We start from the raw sequence: 11,720 nt of genomic DNA on the forward strand, positions 1-11,720 counted from the left end.
ATTGGAGAAAAGTTGGGCATAAAAACAGCATAAACTAACGGACAATGCTTTTTCCCCCTTTTTATGCTGTTCTTCTCCATCTTTTCTCCAATTTTTGAATTCAAACACCTCCTCGGTATACTCTGAATTCAAATACTACCACTTAGAATCGTGGTAGCTTTTTGTTGACCTCAAAAAAAGACAGGGCAGCAACTTTTTCATTGGAAGTTAGAGGACAGGTGGACCGTAACGAATTTATATTATGTATTTTCACTCTCGAGACTGGCATAGAGTTATTCCCAAACACATTGTGAACTTTTTTTTAAATTGGAACCATACCTCTACGAGAAAGTGTTGATAAGATAAAGGCCGAATTAGGACTTACAGGACTATCGTGTGTATGTATAGCTAATAAATTTTGGAGCGTTTTAAAAACCTTGCATAAATGCTTTTTTAACCCTCTACGGTTCACCCCCATAAGAACGTACTAAATTTTTTTTCATAGAAATAAGGATGTAAATGAGTGCTGTTTTAGAATTTTTTAAATTGAAATAATACATTAAAATTTCAATTTAATTAATTAGAGTGGATTTTTAAATAAACTACACTGCTCAAAACAATTAGGGGAGCACATGGTTTTAACAAAATTACGCAAAGATGTATACCGATAAGTAACACATAAAATGAATCATCCATAATTTAAAGCCTAGCAGGAAACGGAAGAAGAAAACTTCATATGCAAATCAAAGTTCATGACGTCAAAAATCAGAAAAAGGAGATAAGGGCAGAAATCGGGATGTTGCAGAAACGTCTGTTTTACTGCCGTAACTGTGAAATTCGATTGCGCAGTATTTTTTTTTTGAGACAAGGTGACTTGAGGATGTCTCAACAACGTGATTTACCGGAATCCATGGCATGGCGTGTTATAGGCAGACTGGAATCCGGGCAAACACAACGTAGTGTCGCGGACGCTGTTGGAGTCGCCAGAAGTGTTGTTGCAAGGCTGTGGAATCGATTCCAAGAACGTCTAACGTTTTCTCGTTTAATTTCCTGAAATCAGTGACCAGCCGGAAAGAGTTATCTTTTTTCCTTACCAAACAGACTGGCGCACTATATGGGCTTGTAGATTCGGTAATGATACCTGCTTCTAGGAGGTCTTTTATTTGTTGGTCTAGTTCTTGTTTTAAATGAAACGGTACTCTATATGGCTTCTGTCGAACAGGGATAGAGTCCTTCAACGGAATGGTATGATACAATGTGTCGCAGCCTTCAAGATCTTTTACAGATTTCGCAAACAATTTTGGATACTGATTCAACAACTTCGTGAGTTCTTCCTTTTGAAAATCATCTAAATGGGAAAGGTCTAGCTGCTCGCTTCCCCACACATCGAAGGAGTCTGAGATAATTCCTTCAGTATCGTGAACAGTATCTACGGACGCAACGGTTTCGCTTGATTCAAAATGAGTTTCATCTAGAAGAGAAACTAGCTTCATCGACTTATTTAGGGTCACAGGTTGGTCAGTGAAATTCGCCACTTTTACAAAAATTTCATGATTTGGCAAAACCATGTTCACTGAACGGGACACAAATATACTTGAAAGGTGACGAATATTGCTTTCCAGCAGAACACAGGAGTTGACAGGGAAATCAGTATCCGATATTTTAACTTTAACCATATTTTCTGAAAAAGGTGGAAGAGTGACCTTTTTAGGCAAGACACCAAATACAGAAGAAATGGAATCAGTTTTCGAAAGGTCCGAAGATGGTTTCGATTCAGAAAAATTTATGCAATGCGAAGATGAAATAAGTGCATTCTTACGAACAGAGACGTCGAAATTATTTTCTGTCAGAAAAGGAAAACCAAGAATGCCGATATAGTGGGAAGAAAGAGCATTATGGGAAACATAAAAAGGTGTAATCACCTGTTGTTTTCCAAAAGGCAAGTTTACCCATACTTGTTCTTGTAGAACAACTTGCTCAGTAGCAATTCCTTTGATAGTGACACGACACTGTTTTTTGTCTAACACATCGAAATTTTCCAGTACGTCTCCCTGTAAAATATTGATGGATGCTCCCGTATCAACTAGAAATGGAAATATCTTATTTTCGATGGCAATGTTTATGATGGGAAGATTCATTTTTTCCTCTGGATTTGTCATCGAATACAATGGCACCACCTCAGGGCCAGAAGAAGTGAGCTCTGGGTGCTCAAGAGCCCCTTCGGCCTGATCTAGTTTTTTGGAATCGTATTCGAGAAATTACTCATCTCCCCTATTGTATTAGAGTGGGATCCCAAATTGGGTCTATGCGATTGGCCCCGACCCCTAGAACTATACGAGAAGCATCGTCTCTGGGTATGACCTGGTTTCTTGCAAAACCAGCAGACCACGGGACCTCTCGAATTCGTATTCATTGTTATCTGTGACAATTTATTTTGAATTTCTAACATACCCTCCGTTAACTGAGTAATGGCCTGTTGTTGTGAATGTACTAGCGCCATGAGGGGACTCGCAGTTGGCTCTAGTTGAGGAGCCGTTACTGCCTGAACTTCTTCAACTTCTCCAGGGTTAGAAAATGTCTGGGAGAGCCTCTCTTCCATTTTGGCTTGTTCCATTGCCCCTTCAAACGTTCTGTGGTTCATAGGCAGAACCAAGCGTTTCAGGTGCGGTCTTAGCCCTTCCACAAAAACGTTTCTTAATAATTCCCTGCGGGCCTGATCGGCAGCATCAGTGCCCTGCACCTGTTCGGGGATAGACTTATAAGAGAGTGCCTCCACTCTGGCTGCATACTCCCTGATGCTTTCATTGGGTTTTTGCCATGTCAAAAATAATTGGCGAGCATGTTCATGGGGGGACAGCTTTTTGGAAAAATGGTCCAATATGGCCTTTTTGTATTGGTTGTATGTACTGAAGCCACGTTTTTGCAAATTTTCTCGAAGGAAAGTTGCAGCTTCCCCCTTCATTTTGACCTCTATTATGAACACAAGGTCTTGATCTGTCAACTGACCATGACGAGATACTGCTTCCAGTTCAAAAAAAAATTGATTTGGGTCTTCACCCGAGAAGAAAGGGATTACGCTTAGATAAGACGTGAGATGGGGAGTGCCTTCTGCACGTCTTCTTCCCCTGCCCCTTGCCGGGTGAGCCATAGTAATACCAAAAAACAATGAGAAAAACACAAATATATACTTTTTAGGTCACCCCCTACGACAGAAAAATAAATTTCAATAAAAGTTTTTTGAGAATACTCAACTTTACAAAAATACTTTGACTCCGATTAAATCATTATGGCAAATCAGGAAATAGCACAAAAGATGCTGTGTTGTTTCAGTGGTCAGGGCACCATTCTGTCTTGATCCTTTTCTTCTTTAATTTATATTTTTCTTTGATTCAAATTGGAATCCGTTCACCCAGGTTCGAATAAATATTGCAGGATCAAGACAAGGGGTTTAGCAATCCATAAGATGAAAGAAAACAACACAACACTTTCATGAGCAAGTAAATCAGAGTCAAATTTTAAGGAAAAGAAGATATTTAATTTTTAACAATAGAAAACAATGGTGTAGGTAGCTACCTTTTAACAATTAAAGGTTATACAGATAAATGCAAACATCTACCAAATGAAGGTTAGATTTTCCGAGACAAAAAAAAACAAAAAAACATCGCTTTACAAGGATTTAAATAAAAAAAAACTTACATATTATCGTTCTGTCTATTTATGCAAACTACGGTTGACGCTCGAAAAGGTGAACATGGAGGTTTGTCCATAATGAAGACGGAATTTATTTTCCCGCATATTCTGCAGGTCACTGGCGGCTAGGAATCCTTCCTGTTGTTAGGAACACCTTTCAGGAGCAGGTTCGTAGGAGCACTCCTGTTGTTAAGAGCACCTCTCAGGAACAGGTTGGTAGGGGCACTCACCGACTGGTTACTATCGCTAGCTGGCTACTATCGGCCCTTTGGAAGGCGAAGCCGTCCTCATAGTGATTGCTGGAATGACCATTGATCCAGACCCTCCATCCATATGATTTCTGCTCTTTCGTGCAATCGTTATTTATCAAATAGTGGTAGATGCACGTGATTTACTCGAGAACACAGGAGCGTGAAGGCTACATTTCGAGTAGCGTAATTATTTTCAACGAGGCACATAGTAAAATCAAATCACCAGCGAGCGAACATATATATAACTCGCGCAAGCTTCAATTACAAGCGAGAGCAAAAACTCTCGTCAGACAGTAGCGTTGAAAAATTATCTCCCGAGACTGCGAGCGAATTTTCCCAGAGGGTATGTTAAAAAGGTCCCTTGGCGATCCAAAACTATATGAAATTGTACTGAGTACAGGTCCTGAAGGGAATTATTCGGCGTTTTAATTTACCGTTGGCGAAGAAGGGAGAGAGAGGGGGAATGAGGTACAACAGAAAAAAGGGGAAAACTTAAGGGGACCGTTAAGACCTTCGGAGAAATTCTTCTCGCCAAGGACCCTTAATCACACCCCCTGAAAAACAAACATTACCTTATATGGCTCGATGACCATCTCTTTCACTCTCTTACAACCCTTTGTAATTCGACCCGTGTTTCTCATCTGGGGCCCCAAGGCAGCAGTACCGTGTACAACTGTATCTTAAGGCCTAAACTTTCTATAGAATAGATTTTGCTTTCCACTATTATTATTATTATATGTGCCATAATATATACAATTAAATATCGGTATAATCAAATGATTAATTATGTAAGATTCCACTGTACAAATACAACATAAGGCAAAATCTATTCAATATAATAATCTTTTCTTTTCTCTACAATTAAAACTATTTTAAGATTAAGTTAATGTAATGTTATGATGAATTTTGACAATTCAACATAACATACTCCCTTCGGTTTCCCCAGAATTTTCAGAATGAAAATTCCACGCGAAGAACGGCAAAAGCTAGCCTTAAATTATGAGATCCCTAACATGTTAAATGTTACAATCGAGGGCGAAAAGATTACGTTAAAGCCAATGTGAGAAACACGAATCTAATTAATATGCATATTACACAATGATCTGTATGGCTCATCAGGCAAATGTGAAAGATGATAGGGAGTGAAATATAGATACTAAAATACAAAAAAAAAAAAATATACAACACCAGAAAATACGTGAACACAAACCAAAATTACGTGCATATACATATTCATAATGTGAGAATATACGTGAAGTTCTTCAGTAGGGACACAATCGCTACACACTATTAAACATAAAAACGATGTGCGAGAGTTTCAAAACACATATGTACAGTTCAATGCTTACAATTTTCCAATCTGATTTTGATACGTTAGTATCATTCTCGTCGATAAGGATGCAGCTACGGAAAAGGAAGAAGTGAAGCCTGGATACTGTGCTGGTTGGATATGGAGGACAACACAATGCAACACAGAATTTATTGAATTTGGTCTATTGTAGATCCAATCAACGCAACATCACTGATTGACTGCCCCCGATCGCAAGAAGCATTCTCATCAAGGAAGTGTTCAATGGCCAATTGAAACACTGCTTAGGAATAATGCCAACAATAATATCAGATATGAACGGTGTATATGTAAGCACAACTCATTTTATGTAATCTCTGCGGTACATCGATTTATCTGTTACTAGCTCAACAATCTAGTTAACACTGAACTTGACATATAATTGCATAAGGAAAAAAAATTTGACTATAAACACATTATCTTAATTCTTCCTAATAACAATCAATCATAGCTTGATAAGGGTTTTCTCTATAACCCTTATCCTACACATATTCCACATCTTCGTTTTCATGAAATATTTATCATTGTTTCATGACATAACTAACATAGTATGTAAATCATCACACACATTCATAAAAATGTAAACAGTTTTCATTGGATCTTATTAAAACAAAATATCATTGTCGTGTGACACATATGGATCCACAAATTTACAAAATAACGAAACTTTCTCAAACAACTGAATATATACAAATTTAGGGACATAACTTTCGAATACTAATAATAATATATAAAAGAATTCTGTGCCAATGAGTATAAACATCATTTTAAGGTACAAGAATATACAACTCAAGCTCTCTGTACAAAACCAGCAGCATCACGTGGTCTCAGATTATATGGTACATCCCTTTGACTTGAACTTGTGTTCCTAATCCCTTCCCTGTCAGGAGGTTGACCATTTAACTGAGAAGTGTCCATAGATGTGTTAGGAATTCGTATTATTCGGTCAACATGAACTCTAAGCTTCTTTGTGGAATCACCTACAAGTGCAATTTCGTAGTTGACCGGACCAAATTTACGAAGAATGACGTAGGGACCCTTATTTGGCTTATTGAATTTCCGAGAGGCATTAGGGCCAATATGAGGAGTATTCAACAAAACCAGGTCACCAATATTGAGATTTTTGACTTTTGCTACCTTTAATCTGGTATTTTCCTGAAGTTCTGCAGATTTTACTAAATTTTCTTTTACCAGTTTAAATGATGTTGATAGCCTATGATGTAAGTCCTGCACAAATTCCTGTGTGTCTGAGTATGAACGAGAAGGAGGCTGAGTTAGCAATTGATGGGGAATATTCAGGTCTCTTCCGTACGTTAAGAAAGCAGGTGTTTCACCTGTGGATGAATGTATTGAAACACGGTGGGCCAACAGGGCAAAATGTAAATGACGATCCCAGTCGGAATGAGTTTGGTTGACCAAATGACTTAACGAATTTATGAGTTTGGCATTCATACGTTCACAAACAGCATTACTTTGAGGTCGATAAGCGGTGGTGGTTAATTTATGAATTCCCAATTTCTCGTATACCTTTTGCATTGCCTCACAAATGAAATTTGCGCCACGGTCAGTGACAATAGACTCGGGTACACCGTGAGTGCAAATATATTTTTCTAAAATCTCAACCACAGTGGCCGAATCAATAGACTTCACCGCATACGCCTCTGGATATTTGGTGAAAGCATCACAGAAGCATAAAATGTACTTGTTACCATTTGGTGTCACTGGGAGTGGACCGATTGCATCGAACCCAACCCTTTGATTAGGCCGCTCACAAACTTCTAGGCGTTGAAGTGGTGCCATGGGGTTGGTCACATGTCCTCGTCGACTCAAACAGGACTGGCATTTAGAAACAAAAGATTTAATTTGAAAATACATTCCCGGCCAAAAGTATAATGATTTTATCCTAGATAATGTTTTGGTTAAACCCAAATGAGTTGCATCTGGCGAAGAATGATTCATATCCAAAATATGTTTGGTCAGTTCTGAAGGAACGACAATTTTTGTTAATCGGTCCAACCTATTTTTAGGTTTCCTAGCAGTACAATATAAACAATTGTCTTGGATGAAAAACAACATCTTGTTTGGTTTCGGTGTTTTACCAGACTTCAAATCGTCCATAATTCTGGAACATTTGGCATCGGAAGATTGTAAGTTAATAATTCTTTGTCGCAAAATAGGTTCGACTTCAATCTGAGTGATATTTATATTATTAACTTCTCTTGACAAGTAATCAGCCGCAGCATTCAGCTTACCGGGACGGTGAACTATTTCGCAGTCAAATTGCGCCAAAGCCATGATCCAACGAGCAATTCTACTTGTGGGATCTCGCAAATGTAAGGTTTTACTAAGGGATGCTTGATCCGAAATAACAGTGAATTTTCGTGCCATCAAATAGTATTTGAAGTGAGAACAAGCCCAAACCACAGCGAGCATCTCTTTCTCAAAGGTGGAATAATTGAGTTCGGCGCCTTTTAACTTCCTACTAGCATACGCTATAGGGTGTAAATGACCCAATGCATCTGGTTGTGACAGAATCGCGCCTAAGGTGTGTTGAGAGGCATCGGTTGTTAGTGTGAAATTTTTTGTGAAGTCTGGTAACATAAGTACTGGTTCTTTCAAGAGTGCTTCTTTCAAGGTTTCGAATGCGTTTTGAGCTTCTTCGTGCCAATTGAAGGAAGTCGTTTGTTTTGTTAAGTTGGTCAAGGGCAAGGCTTTCTCGGCATAGTTTACTATAAATTTTCGATAAAAATTGGTGAGACCGAGGAATTGTCTTACTTGTTTCTTAGTTTCGGGGCATTTAAAAGCTTGTACAACTTTCAGGTTGGCCTTATCTGGGGACACCTCACCCTTAGAAATATGGAACCCCAAAAATGTTATATTTTGTTTCGCAAGGATGCACTTGGAAGGTTTCAATTTTAGCTTGTGTAGTGTAAGTCTGTCGAATAAGATCTTGAGCTTTTCGAGATGGGATGAAAAATCAGATGATGAGACTACGATATCATCTAAATAGCAAGCAATTTTGAATGGGGACAAATTTGCTAAAACAATTTGCATCAAACGAGAAAATGTGGCTGGAGCAGACTTCAGTCCAAAAGGCATTTTTAACCACATATAATGACCATCAGGTGTGCTAAAACCACACTTGTACACATCATCAGGATGTATCGCACATTGAAAATACCCTGATGTCAAGTCCAATGTGGAAAAATAGTGTGCCCCATGTAGAGAATCCACAAGCTCCGTAATATTTGGAAGTGGAAACGAATCGTCTAACGTTTTCTCGTTTAATTTCCTGAAATCAGTGACCAGCCGGAAAGAGTTATCTTTTTTCCTTACCAAACAGACTGGCGCACTATATGGGCTTGTAGATTCGGTAATGATACCTGCTTCTAGGAGGTCTTTTATTTGTTGGTCTAGTTCTTGTTTTAAATGAAACGGTACTCTATATGGCTTCTGTCGAACAGGGATAGAGTCCTTCAACGGAATGGTATGATACAATGTGTCGCAGCCTTCAAGATCTTTTACAGATTTCGCAAACAATTTTGGATACTGATTCAACAACTTCGTGAGTTCTTCCTTTTGAAAATCATCTAAATGGGAAAGGTCTAGCTGCTCGCTTCCCCACACATCGAAGGAGTCTGAGATAATTCCTTCAGTATCGTGAACAGTATCTACGGACGCAACGGTTTCGCTTGATTCAAAATGAGTTTCATCTAGAAGAGAAACTAGCTTCATCGACTTATTTAGGGTCACAGGTTGGTCAGTGAAATTCGCCACTTTTACAAAAATTTCATGATTTGGCAAAACCATGTTCACTGAACGGGACACAAATATACTTGAAAGGTGACGAATATTGCTTTCCAGCAGAACACAGGAGTTGACAGGGAAATCAGTATCCGATATTTTAACTTTAACCATATTTTCTGAAAAAGGTGGAAGAGTGACCTTTTTAGGCAAGACACCAAATACAGAAGAAATGGAATCAGTTTTCGAAAGGTCCGAAGATGGTTTCGATTCAGAAAAATTTATGCAATGCGAAGATGAAATAAGTGCATTCTTACGAACAGAGACGTCGAAATTATTTTCTGTCAGAAAAGGAAAACCAAGAATGCCGATATAGTGGGAAGAAAGAGCATTATGGGAAACATAAAAAGGTGTAATCACCTGTTGTTTTCCAAAAGGCAAGTTTACCCATACTTGTTCTTGTAGAACAACTTGCTCAGTAGCAATTCCTTTGATAGTGACACGACACTGTTTTTTGTCTAACACATCGAAATTTTCCAGTACGTCTCCCTGTAAAATATTGATGGATGCTCCCGTATCAACTAGAAATGGAAATATCTTATTTTCGATGGCAATGTTTATGATGGGAAGATTCATTTTTTCCTCTGGATTTGTCATCGAATACAATGGCACCACCTCAGGGCCAGAAGAAGTGAGCTCTGGGTGCTCAAGAGCCCCTTCGGCCTGATCTAGTTTTTTGGAATCGTATTCGAGAAATTACTCATCTCCCCTATTGTATTAGAGTGGGATCCCAAATTGGGTCTATGCGATTGGCCCCGACCCCTAGAACTATACGAGAAGCATCGTCTCTGGGTATGACCTGGTTTCTTGCAAAACCAGCAGACCACGGGACCTCTCGAATTCGTATTCATTGTTATCTGTGACAATTTATTTTGAATTTCTAACATACCCTCCGTTAACTGAGTAATGGCCTGTTGTTGTGAATGTACTAGCGCCATGAGGGGACTCGCAGTTGGCTCTAGTTGAGGAGCCGTTACTGCCTGAACTTCTTCAACTTCTCCAGGGTTAGAAAATGTCTGGGAGAGCCTCTCTTCCATTTTGGCTTGTTCCATTGCCCCTTCAAACGTTCTGTGGTTCATAGGCAGAACCAAGCGTTTCAGGTGCGGTCTTAGCCCTTCCACAAAAACGTTTCTTAATAATTCCCTGCGGGCCTGATCGGCAGCATCAGTGCCCTGCACCTGTTCGGGGATAGACTTATAAGAGAGTGCCTCCACTCTGGCTGCATACTCCCTGATGCTTTCATTGGGTTTTTGCCATGTCAAAAATAATTGGCGAGCATGTTCATGGGGGGACAGCTTTTTGGAAAAATGGTCCAATATGGCCTTTTTGTATTGGTTGTATGTACTGAAGCCACGTTTTTGCAAATTTTCTCGAAGGAAAGTTGCAGCTTCCCCCTTCATTTTGACCTCTATTATGAACACAAGGTCTTGATCTGTCAACTGACCATGACGAGATACTGCTTCCAGTTCAAAAAAAAATTGATTTGGGTCTTCACCCGAGAAGAAAGGGATTACGCTTAGATAAGACGTGAGATGGGGAGTGCCTTCTGCACGTCTTCTTCCCCTGCCCCTTGCCGGGTGAGCCATAGTAATACCAAAAAACAATGAGAAAAACACAAATATATACTTTTTAGGTCACCCCCTACGACAGAAAAATAAATTTCAATAAAAGTTTTTTGAGAATACTCAACTTTACAAAAATACTTTGACTCCGATTAAATCATTATGGCAAATCAGGAAATAGCACAAAAGATGCTGTGTTGTTTCAGTGGTCAGGGCACCATTCTGTCTTGATCCTTTTCTTCTTTAATTTATATTTTTCTTTGATTCAAATTGGAATCCGTTCACCCAGGTTCGAATAAATATTGCAGGATCAAGACAAGGGGTTTAGCAATCCATAAGATGAAAGAAAACAACACAACACTTTCATGAGCAAGTAAATCAGAGTCAAATTTTAAGGAAAAGAAGATATTTAATTTTTAACAATAGAAAACAATGGTGTAGGTAGCTACCTTTTAACAATTAAAGGTTATACAGATAAATGCAAACATCTACCAAATGAAGGTTAGATTTTCCGAGACAAAAAAAAACAAAAAAACATCGCTTTACAAGGATTTAAATAAAAAAAAACTTACATATTATCGTTCTGTCTATTTATGCAAACTACGGTTGACGCTCGAAAAGGTGAACATGGAGGTTTGTCCATAATGAAGACGGAATTTATTTTCCCGCATATTCTGCAGGTCACTGGCGGCTAGGAATCCTTCCTGTTGTTAGGAACACCTTTCAGGAGCAGGTTCGTAGGAGCACTCCTGTTGTTAAGAGCACCTCTCAGGAACAGGTTGGTAGGGGCACTCACCGACTGGTTACTATCGCTAGCTGGCTACTATCGGCCCTTTGGAAGGCGAAGCCGTCCTCATAGTGATTGCTGGAATGACCATTGATCCAGACCCTCCATCCATATGATTTCTGCTCTTTCGTGCAATCGTTATTTATCAAATAGTGGTAGATGCACGTGATTTACTCGAGAACACAGGAGCGTGAAGGCTACATTTCGAGTAGCGTAATTATTTTCAACGAGGCACATAGTAAAATCAAATCACCAGCGAGCGAACATATATATAACTCGCGCAAGCTTCAATTACAAGC

Source organism: Pholcus phalangioides, unplaced genomic scaffold, assembly GCF_987345545.1.
Source record: "Pholcus phalangioides strain wild (caught in Gottingen) unplaced genomic scaffold, Ppha-v1.0 ptg000017l_1, whole genome shotgun sequence".
Taxonomy (NCBI): Eukaryota; Metazoa; Arthropoda; class Arachnida; order Araneae; family Pholcidae; genus Pholcus; species Pholcus phalangioides.